The sequence below is a fragment of the Vespula vulgaris genome, chromosome 2 (genome assembly GCF_905475345.1).
Source record: "Vespula vulgaris chromosome 2, iyVesVulg1.1, whole genome shotgun sequence".
Classification (NCBI taxonomy): domain Eukaryota; kingdom Metazoa; phylum Arthropoda; class Insecta; order Hymenoptera; family Vespidae; genus Vespula; species Vespula vulgaris.
Genome location: NC_066587.1, coordinates 17339005 through 17352423, shown reverse-complemented (window position 1 = coordinate 17352423; position 13419 = coordinate 17339005). Strand labels below are relative to the sequence as shown.

At 34.8% G+C, this 13419-nt stretch overlaps 1 long non-coding RNA gene across 1 annotated transcript; it reads right to left on the bottom strand.

Moving 5' to 3' along the window:
- Positions 1-220: 220 nt before the first annotated feature.
- Positions 221-13185, bottom strand: LOC127072632 (uncharacterized). The gene is made up of 3 exons (XR_007785553.1): positions 12923-13185; positions 6601-6737; positions 221-389 (listed from the first exon to the last, which is right to left on the bottom strand). It is a non-coding gene; the product is annotated as an uncharacterized LOC127072632 (long non-coding RNA).
- Between the last annotated feature and the right edge of the window lie 234 nt (positions 13186-13419).

Genomic DNA, 13419 nt, shown 5'->3' with positions numbered 1-13419 from the left:
AAAAAAAACGAAATAAATTTGTGAATAAATTTCATTGGATTTTAATTCGATGCGAATTCGAAAACATCGAAAACATGACTCGTTTCGACGATCTCGAACGAAATGAAAGTGTCGTCGTTTCCAAGATCGAACGAATCACTATTCTCAAGGGAAAGTGAAAGTAAGTAAGTAAGTAAGTAAGTAAGTAAGTAAGCAAACAAGTAAGTACGTACTTAAGTTAAGGTGGTTAGTCACATTGACGAACGAGCTGCAAATATTCTCGCTCGTTCACACGAAACGTAGAGTCTAGCGTGCTCGTCAGGCTTACCGAACTGGTTTCGCGATTAATGGCGCGATTAGAAGGCCAACGTACGACCGACCTGACCGCACGACAATGCGATCCTTTGATCCTGGAAATTGAAGAAGCTGATAAGTAAATACATACCTATAGTAGTAGTAGTTATCGTTTTAAATAAATATCTCACTTGCTATACAAGTATCTCTTTCACGAACGATATCCATAAATCTATTAAATTATTTCTTAAATTCTTAATGCATTTCTGAAAATTTCTAAGATATTCTAAGATTTCTAAAATGTCAAAAATATGATATATGCGCGGTATGTCGATTTTTTCTTTTCCTTTCTTTTTCTTTCATTTTATCTGTTTCCGGTCGATCGACACGGAATTCCAACATTCGTAGAAATGGTCGATCCCTTATTCTCATCGGACTATTAAAAATCATTGGTGATACTTTAATTATCTCATTGCGTGAACGAAAGTGATGGATCGTCCTGGCACGTAGGCACCCCCGAACTAACGTACTTTACAGTCATACATTATCATTCCGTGCGATAACGTTGCGTGAAACGTGAAGCACAGATTGCGTGCAAGCCGACTTTGATACATCTATAGCTCTATATATATATATATATATATATACATGTATGTATGTATATATATATACATTTATATATAGATATGTGCGACAAAGTGTGCGAGGCTCGCTGAAATTCGATTAACACGAAAGCTCGATAGCACGAAGTCGATATCGCTCGAAGGGATAAGGCACAACGCTATTAAATGGAATAAATCTTGTTCGAAGTCCGTCGAACTTTCGAAAAGATCGAACGTTAAAGGGATTTCTTCGATAAGGGATAGAAGAAACTTGCTTTCTTAGTTCGTAATTAAAAAGAACTGAAAGGGAGAACTTTAAACTTGTAATAAAGTATATATAGCTAGGTACCTACTGTTACTCGTTTTAATCATCGAAATTATTCAATGAAAATCGATGAATATAATAAAATTGAAGTTATATAATAATACTTAATTGAATATTAATTCGAATCGAATGAAGAATCATAATGGAACATTTAACGTTTTATCCGTCCTTATTATCTATTATATTCTCGTCTATAAAAAATAAAAGGATATATTGCGAGATCCTTTACGTTAAAAGTTTCCTTCAAATGTTCCCAGTTTTTATTACTTAAGATTTCAAAAAATCGAGTGTAGAAGATTACAGAGTGTAGTCGATGAAAAGTAAGAGCAATAACGATATAAAAAAAAAAGAAAGAGGAAAAAAGAGAAGAAGAAGAAGAAATAGAAATAAAAATAAAAAAAATAAAAAAAAAAACGAAAGAAGGAAAAAAAGGGTGTAAAAAGAAGACTCTTTGTGCGGAATTGAACGACCGCAAAGATTCGCAGGTGAATTTAATGTCTCGCGTAACGATCCGAATACGTGCTCGTACATATGTTCTGGAATTTAATACAGTAACGTGCGTGTAATTTAGATCCGGTCCGGTATGGCTAACGTGTTACAACGCGACGTCCACTCTCGCCAGGAATTCGGCAGATAAATTATATGGTAGAGAGGGAAGGTAGGTAGACGTTAATGCTTACGCATCAGCCGTTCATCTGGTTTCTGCGGTATTCTCTTGAACGTTTAACTCCCGCGTTTCCGCGTGCGTTTTGCGTTCTATACCATCGCGAAATTTCCCACTCGGATCGTACTTTAAACGACCCTTTCGAACGATCGTGGTCATATTAACCTAACACGTGCTTTCTCTAAATGTTGTTACGTTTCATTTTTTTATGTATCTCTCTTTCTCTCTTCCTGTCTCTCTATCTCGTTTTCTATATATGTGAATGTATGTGTATATGTATATATGTATGTACGTATGTATGTATACGATATATATAGTTTATATTCTCGAAAAGAATAATAATGAGGAATAATTAAAATTTAGATTCAGTACTCAATAAAAATTCTGAATGTGTCGAAGGAAAAAAAAAAAAAAATAGAAAGAAAAGGAGAAATGAAAAGAAAAGAAAAATTATTCTTATGGTCGTTATAAGAAATGAAAGTTTCGAAATGGATCATTATAAAATATGATCGTGATTAATCCAAGTTAAATGCGAATTTTTCTTTCCCCGACGAAATCGAAATGCGGCGATAATTCGACTAACAGTCGATAGAGAGAAGATCGAATAATCGAGTTAACTGTAGAAGTTTAACGGGAAACGGACGTGTCGGGGAACAAAGTCACCTTTGAATATATCTTTTCGAACGAGTTCGAGCGAACGGCTAGAGTGGAATTGGTGATGGTGATGGTGATGGTGATGGTGGTGGTGGTGGTGGTGGTGGTGGTGGAGGTGGTGGTACCGTGGTAACGAAACTCTCTCTGTTGAACTAAAGAGAATAATCGTCGAAGGAAGTGAAATTGCTGATTTAGCGAGCCCTCCTCGTAAATCCACGAGTTAGTTCGCCGCACGACGTGTCACGAGATAACGCCCAAAGTCGATCGAGTTCTACTCTCTGCTTACATGTATGTATGTAGGTAGGTAGGTAACTACCTTTCGTCGATTAGTAACTAATAAAAAGATAAATCAAATAAAAAGAATTCATAAAATCTTCATTATTCGAAATATATATATATCACAATTAGTATCATTATTTTACTTAATCATGAGAAAAATATAATACAATATAAAGTATAATATACGAGAGAAAAATGGTAGATGAAAAATTAATTAAAGACGTGTCTGATATTATTTAAAAAAATATATATATATTATATATTATATAATTAATATACGTAATATATATATAATATAATCTGTCAGAATTACTGTTATTATTTTATTTAATCATAAGAATAACACAGTGCAATATAATATATAATATACGAGAAAGTGGATCGATGAGAAATTTATTAAAGGCGTGTTTCGATATCCTTAAAAAATAGTAAAAAAAAACAAAAAAGAAAAAAAAAGAAAAAGGAAAGAATGTAACGGGTCTTTTCAGATTCTTCCAAATCTGAATGTAAACTCTATCGCATTTAAAAATTCATTGTTCTTGGAAGACTAATTTAAAAGGCGAGAGAGTTAGATACCTACTACTTAGATATATAATTTCGAAAGTCAGATTCTCCGACAAGCATACGAAAGGTAACGCTTGTGCGAGGGAAACGAAAACGAGGATGAGGATAGGGACAAGGATGAGGACGAGGACAAGGACGAGAACGAGGATGAAATCTCGGAAATCTTAACGGCGTGGACTTACGTGGTTGCTCGTTTAAACGCGACCTCTTACACGATGTTACACGCTACTGTCCTCTTTAACTTACACCGCACCGAACTGGTCATACTATTATGCGGTGGCAGAAACGAGTTACAAGATTGTAGATCCCAGCGGTTTTCGGGTCGTACAGTTTAATATAGAGAAAAAGAGAGAGAGAGAGAGAGAGTGAGGGAGAGAGTGAGGGAGAGATGATGTTCTCTATGTTGCTATGGTAGTGGTAGTAACACCCCCTTCTGTACGAGAAGAGCAGAGGAAGAAGAAGGAGTGAAAGAGGGAGAGAAAGAGAGAAAGAGAGGGAAGAAAAAAAAGATGAGTAGTAGAGAAGAGAAGAGAAGGGAAAGGTTGCGGCACGTATCTCGTGACAGGGAGTAATATTTTTTACGGTAGACCCTTCGTGTATACGTCAGCTTTATGCCGCCGTTGAGAAACGAGACGTAACTTACATACATACATGCATACATACATATATATATATATATATTTTTTTTTTATATATGTACATGTATATGTACTGCATACGACTAAATAAAGTGAGTCGGTAACTATTATAATAATATACTACTGTCGCCCGAAATATTTGTGATCGATCGACGTGCTGAATAAAGGAAAAATAACAAGGATTTACGAATAAATGCATATGTAAATAATAAACAATTTAATCGACGGGAATAATCGAATAAAAAAAAAAAAAAAAGAAAAGAAAATTACTTCGATGACTAATGATAATTATTGATTAGCACTATTATACGTGTGAATAAATATGCGCCTACACCAAACTACTATTCAATGCGATTCGGTAATCTCTCTGTATGCAGGCGTGTTTCTATAGTAGTACATCGTTCTTGTTTTGAAAGCGCACACTGATTATATTTGCGGGAAAAGTTCGATAGCCTCGCCGAAAGTGATTGGATATAGTGAGAGATAAAGCAAAAGAGAAAAGAGAGAAAGAGATAGATAAAGAGAGAGAGAGAGAGAGAGAGAGAGAAAGAGAAAGAGAAAGAGAGAGAGAAAGAGAGAGAAAAAGAGAGAGAGGGAGTTGCCTTTATACTCATGCACGATTTGTCAACTCACCCTAAATCTCTTACACCCAAATCGCACAGGCAAATATTTTGAAGAGTTTTTATTCATCGAACTGAAGAGCAGCCCGTTAGCTCTCTTTGTGCTTTGCCCTAAATCAAAGTCGCCCAGTTTGTAATTTTATTTGAGAGGATACCGACGAGTATGCTGACGTTTAATGGCTACTCTCTCATTCTCTCATTCTCTCTCTTTCTCTCTCATAGCTTTATTCTCTACGCGTATCTTCTAATAGAGTATGATGACGGAGTGCTTGGATGTTAATGAATCGTTATGGGCGATGAAAAGCTATTGACGAGTGATAAAATTTTGTTAAGGATCTATCTACCTGTAGAAAATATGTGTACAATATATGTACAGATAGATATTTATATATAATAGCTAGTTCATACGTATCTAACAAATTATTATTATTAATGATAAAAAGAAAATAATTGATTAACGACACATTAAGTATATTTCATTCGGATAAAATTTCATTATAATATTTCATTCTCATCTTATTATACATTATATTATACATACCTAACTTAAAGTTACGATACATTCAAACGTAAAATACTTAGATGTACGAAATAGACGAGACGTTTTCAATTAGACGAATCATCCTAGTAAAATAGAACTAAACTTGCTAATTAACAATGTTTCCAACAAGAACACCGAACTGTTCTGTTGTAGGTGTTAAGAAATCTTTAGATTTGGGATAACGACAGTTCGAGCAATAACACACATATATATAAATAGAGACAGGCAGACAGACAGACAGACAGAGAGAGAGAGAGAGAGAGAAGATCACGCTTTAGAGAAGTTACGAGCAACGAACTGATTGTACATTGACACTGATGGGAGATACTGGGACATGCGTAGATGAAACGGGGTAGGTGGGTGTTCAACGTCGACGTTTGCCAAGCATATACACATCGAACTACAAGGCTGTGGAACGAGCAATTTGTGAAACTCGACAGATGCGAGGGCCGCCGATGGCCGTAGAGAATTTGGCCGGGGTCATAAATGACGGGTTCAAATGTTACGTCCTCCCAGGACACATCAAATTTGACGCTGGATGTATCTATAAATGGGATTTTATTCGAAACTTCAGAGAAATCTAGACTGGTACGTTCACGTGCATTGCTTCAATCTCGGTAACTTCCTCTTCCTCTTCCTCCCTATCCAACACCTCACACCCCCCTCTCCTCAATCCCTCTTTCCATCACCTACGTTATACGAAAGTCGTTTTTTTCTGCTTCCTCCCTCTCCTCTCTCTCTCTCTCTCTCTCTCTCTCTCTTTTTTCTAACGCGATATCAAAGCCCGGGGAAATCGTAAAAAAATTGATAGGACGAATATTTTCCTTGTTTGTAAACGCCATACCTACGTCATACGTAGTATTTTTTTCGATCGCTATTGTAAACGTACTATCCTCCAGCTTGTCTGTTGATGACTTGAAATCAATCATTTTTGTGGTTTTGTTTTTAAAGTAGAACGTTTTTCATATTATTGAAAACTATCGAATATATAATATTCGCATATACGTACGTACGTAATTATTCTTTCTTCTTTAGATAATAAAATACAATTTGTATGTATATATAATATATTCAAAATACGTGCTTATATCGTAAGTATTTAAAGTATCATTAGCAAAGGGAAACATTACCGATACGGAATGAAATGCGTATATAAGTATGCAGGACATTAGTTCGACGGTATTTACATTGCATAATTTAAAATTTATTCCAAGTAATATCGGTTAATCGAATTTCACTAACAATAAATGAATGTTATCCCATATGGAAACTCAAATACGATCATTTATTCAGATATATATATTAATCATTTTTTAAATTCATTGTTTTATAATAAAAGTATATATATATATATATATGTGTGTGTGTATTTGATCGATTATACAAGAACGAAATATATTCTAATTGTTATACAAATGATCAACGTTAAAGTAATATTACCTAAGTACTTCGCAGCAGAGAAAAGCTAGTCTTGTTGTCTCGAGCAGGTCTCGTATTACTCTGAGTCACCTAGTTCATTGACGAAGCTGAACGCTCGACTATGTGTTTTGTTTACATTTTCAACAAGAACGTATTTCCTGGAACGGAACAACCAAAATAACAGAGTCAATAGAATTTACCGGCATTAATATCTAGTTATTTACCTAGCTTCTAGCACATTGGAGTTTATTTACAATTTGTACATTGTTGTATGTATGTATATGTGTGTATGTGTGTACATGTGAATTACGATATCTGAAAAGAGACGACAACGTTATTTGCAAAAAATAGAGTTATATGTGAATATATATATATATATATATATATATATATATATATATATACATATTTTATATATATATGTGCGTGTACGTGTGAAGTAAATGTATATTCACAGTAATTACACGTAAGTACATATAATGAAAGTATATTAACGAGTAAGGGTAGGAAAAAGAAAAAAAGGAAAAAAGAAAAAAAAATACACGATGACGATGATTAACGAGATTCAGTGATGTTGAAATACTGATAAATGAAATGGCAACGTCATATGATAAGGTAATACGAAATATAGGTCGTAAGATTAAGCACGTAGAATATTTCGTGTGTAATTTGTGAAAGTAAAGACGTTCAACGTATTTAACGTGATATTAGCAAGGAAAATCGTTATAATTCGAAGAAGATAACAGACATAGATAGATAGATAGATAGATAGAGAGAGAACGAGTAGCTCGTAAAAGTCATAACTATGATATTTCTTATCTAACCATCGAACGAAAGAAACTAAGATATAATCTATTTTCTTTTATATATCATTAAATGTAGTAACGTCACATATCTCTCTCTCTCTCTCTCTCTCTTTCTCTCTCTCTCTCTCTCTCTCTCTCTCTCTCTCTCTATCTCTCTCCCCGTAGATATGACTTTAAGATAAACTATGATTTTACCCTCGAAGGTAAGAAAAATTTTTCGCCTATCGTAAAGTCATTTTTTCGAACGAGGTTCGCGACTTGCATACGATAACGACAGTTCTGATGAAAAGGAAAAAGACTTTATATTATCATTATTACTAAAGTTGGCTAGATGAAAATGAACCACGAAATTGGTCCCCCAATAGCAGTATAAGTAGGGAGAGAGATAGAGAGAGAGAGAGAGAGAGAGAGAGAGAGAGAGAGAGAGAGAGAGAGAGAGAGAGCAAGAGAGAGGGCAATAACTGTACTGGGGCCAATAACAATATAACTTTCTCGAGGTTCCTCCTTGATAATGACGCTTAGATCGATATGAAACTGCCTTGAGTTCATTCAGCACTTTTCTACAATGGCGAAATCGTTTCACGATTCTTAATCCAAATTACGATCTCCCAAAGTATCGTAGGTATCGTAGGGATAAGTACGTTCGATCGATTCTTGAATTTTTTCTATTTTTTTTACCAATTATTATTATTATTATTATTATTATTATTATTATTATTATTATTATATCTATTTTTTTTCAATTCTTTTTCTTTTTCCCTTTTAATATTTTACCCAAAGAATAACACATATCCTCGTACGTACGAATGGTCCTTCTTTCGAAATAAATTCAGATTGAATTTTGTCAAAATTACAAACGATATACGAAAGCCCTCTATACAGATTGAAGTTACTTTTACGACATTAGGGCGTGACGTTGTATAACAAGAGGGGTGGGGATGGAAAGAGAATCACGTAGGTCATCTTAAAAGCATCAGTTTCCGTATCCTATCGGAATATTGGAAGAGCCGTTGAACGGACATAGAATCGACCGGATACACAGAAATGTACATACATACATACATACATACATACATACATATATATATATATATATATATATATATATATATACATACGTACGTACATACGTATGTATCTGTCTATAATCCAGTAAACCGGCTCGCGAAATATTCTATGATTAGCTCGATCTATCTTAACTGGAAAGAGAAACGTTAATATTAGATTAATATTAGAGAAGCTACCGTTATCCAGCACAAATATTTGATTAGACTTTGATATTATGCGTGTTGCCTTTACGATCTTCGTAAATATTTTAACAAGCCGTAGTATAACGTAGGAGTGGGAGAAGAAAGGTGAGGAACGAGGGGAGGGAGTGGAAGGGATAACTGATCTAGGATCGATTTTAAGCGATATCAAAGTTAACGCTTCCGAGAGAGAAAGAGAGAGAGAGAGAGAGAAATATAATCGTTTTAATCAGTCTACGAATTCTAAGATTCAAAAATGTATAATTATAATATTATCTTTTAAAATAATATTTTTTTCTTAATATCTTTATCCGTTTGTGTGTTTACATTTATAGAAAATAGAACAAAATATAGAAAATAACTTTTTAAGCGAGAATAAATTCACTTCGACTACTTTACTAGGTAATAGACTAATACACGTGTCTAAGTACTTATGCTCTTGCGCTCACGTTCGTCGTTAAAAACTTTTACATTCACGAGAAAACATGCGTTATTCCAAGTTTGTTTTCAAAGAAAAAAAAAGAAAGAAAGAAAGAGAGGAAAAAAGAAATCCAAAAAGAAACCCGAAAAAGAAAACGAAAAAAAATATAACTCTAGCTACGAACGAGCGATAGTAGTTTTCTTAAATACGAGCGTTTCGTGTGAATTAGTTGAGAGCTCTTCGAAGCCAATTCTCCAATGAATATAGCGTGAAAATTGTACTCTCATAACGTACATCGTGTATGTGTACGCGTGGGTGGGTATGTGTACATTATATATATATACACACACACACACACATATATATATGTATTTGCAGTATGTCCACTTTCATTACCCTGGCAGCTCTTAAACGTATGCTAGCTCTGTAACGTATGTAAAATATGCTGTAGTGGAAAAGCATGCGCTCGCATATTTTCACTCTCCTAAGCACCGAGTACCTCAATCATATCATAATAATGAATAAAAATATTTTTCTTTCGAATTAATCAGAACTTATTTCGTACGATTTATGTATGTTGAAAGAAATGATATATTAAAATTGTACAAAAGAAAAATAATAATAATAATAATAAAGATTAGAAATATATAAGAACAAACAAAAATTCGACGAAGAAGGAAGCAATTTTCGTTTGAAAAAATAAAAAAAAAAAAAAATGAAAATAGAAAAAAGAATCAGAGAAGGAATGATATTCCTTTTTTTCGACGGATCGACGAATCGAAGTCGCAGTAGATTTGAGTTAGTTAAAACGCGAGTGCGACACGAAAATAGTAGATATCGAAGCGAACTTAAAACAAAAGTCGATTCTCCTTCAGGTAGTTACAAGTTATCGCTCTAAGAAGAAGTTTCTTTTTCTTCGTGAAAGGTCTCTTTCTTACTCGACCGTCGCCGGTAAATGTGCCGCACGGATTCTGCAGAAACGGAACAATGCCAATAAATATCGACGCTCTTTCCTCCGGTAACAACTTCGAATTGACTTTCTTCATCCTTTCTCGTCCTTAACGCTCTTCGTAGAATTTTTTAAACGTTACATGTCTCGTCTCTTTAATCTCTTCCGAGTCGGAAGATAGATATTACGAATTTTATTTTTATTAGGTATATGAATTAATTAGCTATAGAATAAAAATTACGAAAAATGTATACTTTTATACGTATATATAATATATACACATATATATAAACTCGAAACACGCGTGCGATCTCATTTTTCAAAATATTTTGTGAAATATGGAAAATAGAGGAAAGAAAAAAAAAGGAAGAAAAAAGCTTCGAAAAACGTTTTCTCTTCCTTCCTCTCTCTCTCTCTCTCTCATTTTCTCTCTCTCTAAATCATCTTCCAAATATCCTATCAAAGTCGAAGCAAGGGAGAAGATTGAACGGCAAGACTGACGACTACTATAACCGATATCCGAGTTAACGAGAAATAAGGGGAAAGTTTCGTGGACATTTTTCCTCGATTACCGATCTCTTCTCAAGGACGTAAAGGGCGCGAGGAAATGAAAGTGATAGGAAACTTACGTTTATCGTTTAAGAGCCATTATAATCGCCTGTAAGATTTTCCTTTAAAATCTTCTTCGGTGTTAGGTAGCTTTCGAACTCGTAAGAAGGCGTCGCTGTCGCACGCCCGCTAACGTCGAATATTCGACATAAATCTCGCGCAACAGATAAAGCGATTTCGACTACGGGGTAGAGTCGAGTTTGTGCCGTCTGATATAACGACGAACTTCGGATCCACGTACAAAAGAGAAAAGGGGATCGTATAAGTGGATTGCGGGAAAGTTTGTACGATGTCAGCGCGGGGATATAACTGGAAAAAGGGAAAAGAAGAAGAAGAAGAAAAAAAAGGAAGGGATGGAAGGAGAAGTAAAAGGAGAAGATAGAGGAGAGATGGTAAAGAAGAACGAAAAAAAAAGAAGAAGAAAAAAGCTAGAAAAAGAATGGGAGAATCGCGAGAGCTTGGAAGCCGCGAAGAACGTTCGAAAAAGTTGTCGTGATCGGCATATAAGAGTTAGGGAAGAGGATAGGGGATAGAAAAAAGAGAGAGAAAGAGAGGTTGCGAGAGGGTAAGAATGCGCCATCATTGAAAAGTGCTGCGGTAAACGATGAAGAAACGATTCCACTGTCATCGATAAGATATTGCGGGATCTAGCAAAACATCTACGTTCGATATCGGTGACTCTTATATGTTCTCTCTCTCTCTCTCTCTCTCTCTCTCTATTTCTTTTTCTTTCTTTCTCTCTCTCTCTCTCTCTCTCTCTCTCTCTCTCTCTCTCTCTCTTTCTGTCGATTCAAAGAAAACGGCGAAATTCGAGTTCTTCGGTACGATTTATTTGGAAGGAAGAAAACAATCTGACGTATCCTGGATTTGCACTTCTTAGAGAAACGGGAGAATCATGACGTCAAGAATATTCTCTCTTTCTCTCTCTCTCTCTCTCTCTTTCTCTTTCAAGAATGTGAGAAGATAACGGATCATCTTGGTCGGGCTATTAAAACGATTTCTCTCGGAGGAAGAAAGTTGATCTTATTTTTTGTTCTTTCCTTTTTTCCTCTTTAATTCAGCAAAAAACCATTCATTTCTTTCTCCGTTCGGATCTTTCGGAAGTAATAAAGAAGAGAAGTTTCATAGTGGTCCATCGAAATGGATAAAACGTGATATGTCCTTCACGTTCTTCAAACTCGCGTTATGGTGGAATAATCAGTGTTGGTTAACTTTAGTTAACGCCACACATTCATAGCCGAGGGAACAAGGAAAATTTTGAAACGCGACCGTGTACGGAGATAGGGCGCCGAAAAGTTTTCCGTTTAGCGCGGACTAACGCCAAGGATTCTCGTTATTTCGTTTAAGGATGTTCTCATGCCCTCGCAACCCGACAATACCTATATATATATATATATATATATATATATATATATATATATATATATATATATTGTTATAACAGATACAGGTTTACTCGCATACAGTGGAAAAAGAGACACGAACACGCTATACGACTTCGTACACGAATAGTAGTACTAGGTATACTCATCCTCAGTTGTTTGTACAGGGCAATCCACTCAGCGATATCACTCGGGATAACTCTTTTCGACATTTTCGAGAAGGATTGTTTGCCTCGAAGTTGGACGTTCTACCGAGCCACGTTGCCGGCCTCAACAACTTTACTATCTGCATCACCGATATGCCAGGGATTTCGTCTAATGTAATTGCAAAAGATTCTTCGAATCTTTCTCTCTCTCTCTCTTTTTCTTTCTTTCTATCTCTTTCTTCATAAACGAATAGAACATTTAATAATAAAACATCGCCCTTTAAATCGAATGAAAATATTGTATATATATATATATATATATATATATATATATATATATATATTATATGTATATCTATTTACAATTATATAATGTATATATACATACGTATGTAAATACGCGTATATCATGCTAATAGCGTAAGCCATATAATTTTTAAAGCCCATTTCTTTTTTTTTTCGTAATGCGAACTGACGAGGCGAAATTACCAAAGTATATTAAAAAATTTTTTTTAAACATTTTCTATCTCTATCATTTTCCCATAAGGGAACTATCAGGGTAATATCATTGTTATATTAATTACTATTAACCAAGGTTTCTACTAAACGAACTTAATTATACTAACAAAAATACAAACATTCGAGCACAAGCTGCTTAACGATACTTGGTCACGAGCAAATGTAATTACACAGGAATTGGTCTGTGCTTGGAAGCACTACGCAAGCATTTCGTGCACCAGTTGCAACGAATCCAGCTTGTTTCTGATAAGAAAGGGTACTTACAATCCATTTTTATAGAAAGAATGGCTGACATCCCCTTCTATTCTCTTATTTTTGCCTAGAGGCAAAATTAAACGGTCTCCTCGTTGTTTTCTCTTCGGAACGACGACGGAGAATAAGCTGGAAAATAATAATATTTAATTAGTAACATTGAAATAATTACGTTTCGTCTTTATATCCGTTTTATTCGAAACGATATAGAAAGGTATATTATGCGCGTGTGTGTATGTACGTATACGTATGTATCTACGTCTATGAAAACAGAACTTTTGAACCGTCCTTGAAATAACGTTATCTCTCGGCAAAGTAGAGTTTATTCTTTTCATTATTGCGAGAAAATAGGTGAAATCTTTGCGGTGTATTGTATACTATATACAATGTATATGTATGTATATGTGCATATATACACGCATACACATATTCACGGTATAACTAATCGTTTGCAAAAGCACCAACGTGGGGCTCACACGTAGACGAGTTATGGCGACTACGAAGGTAGC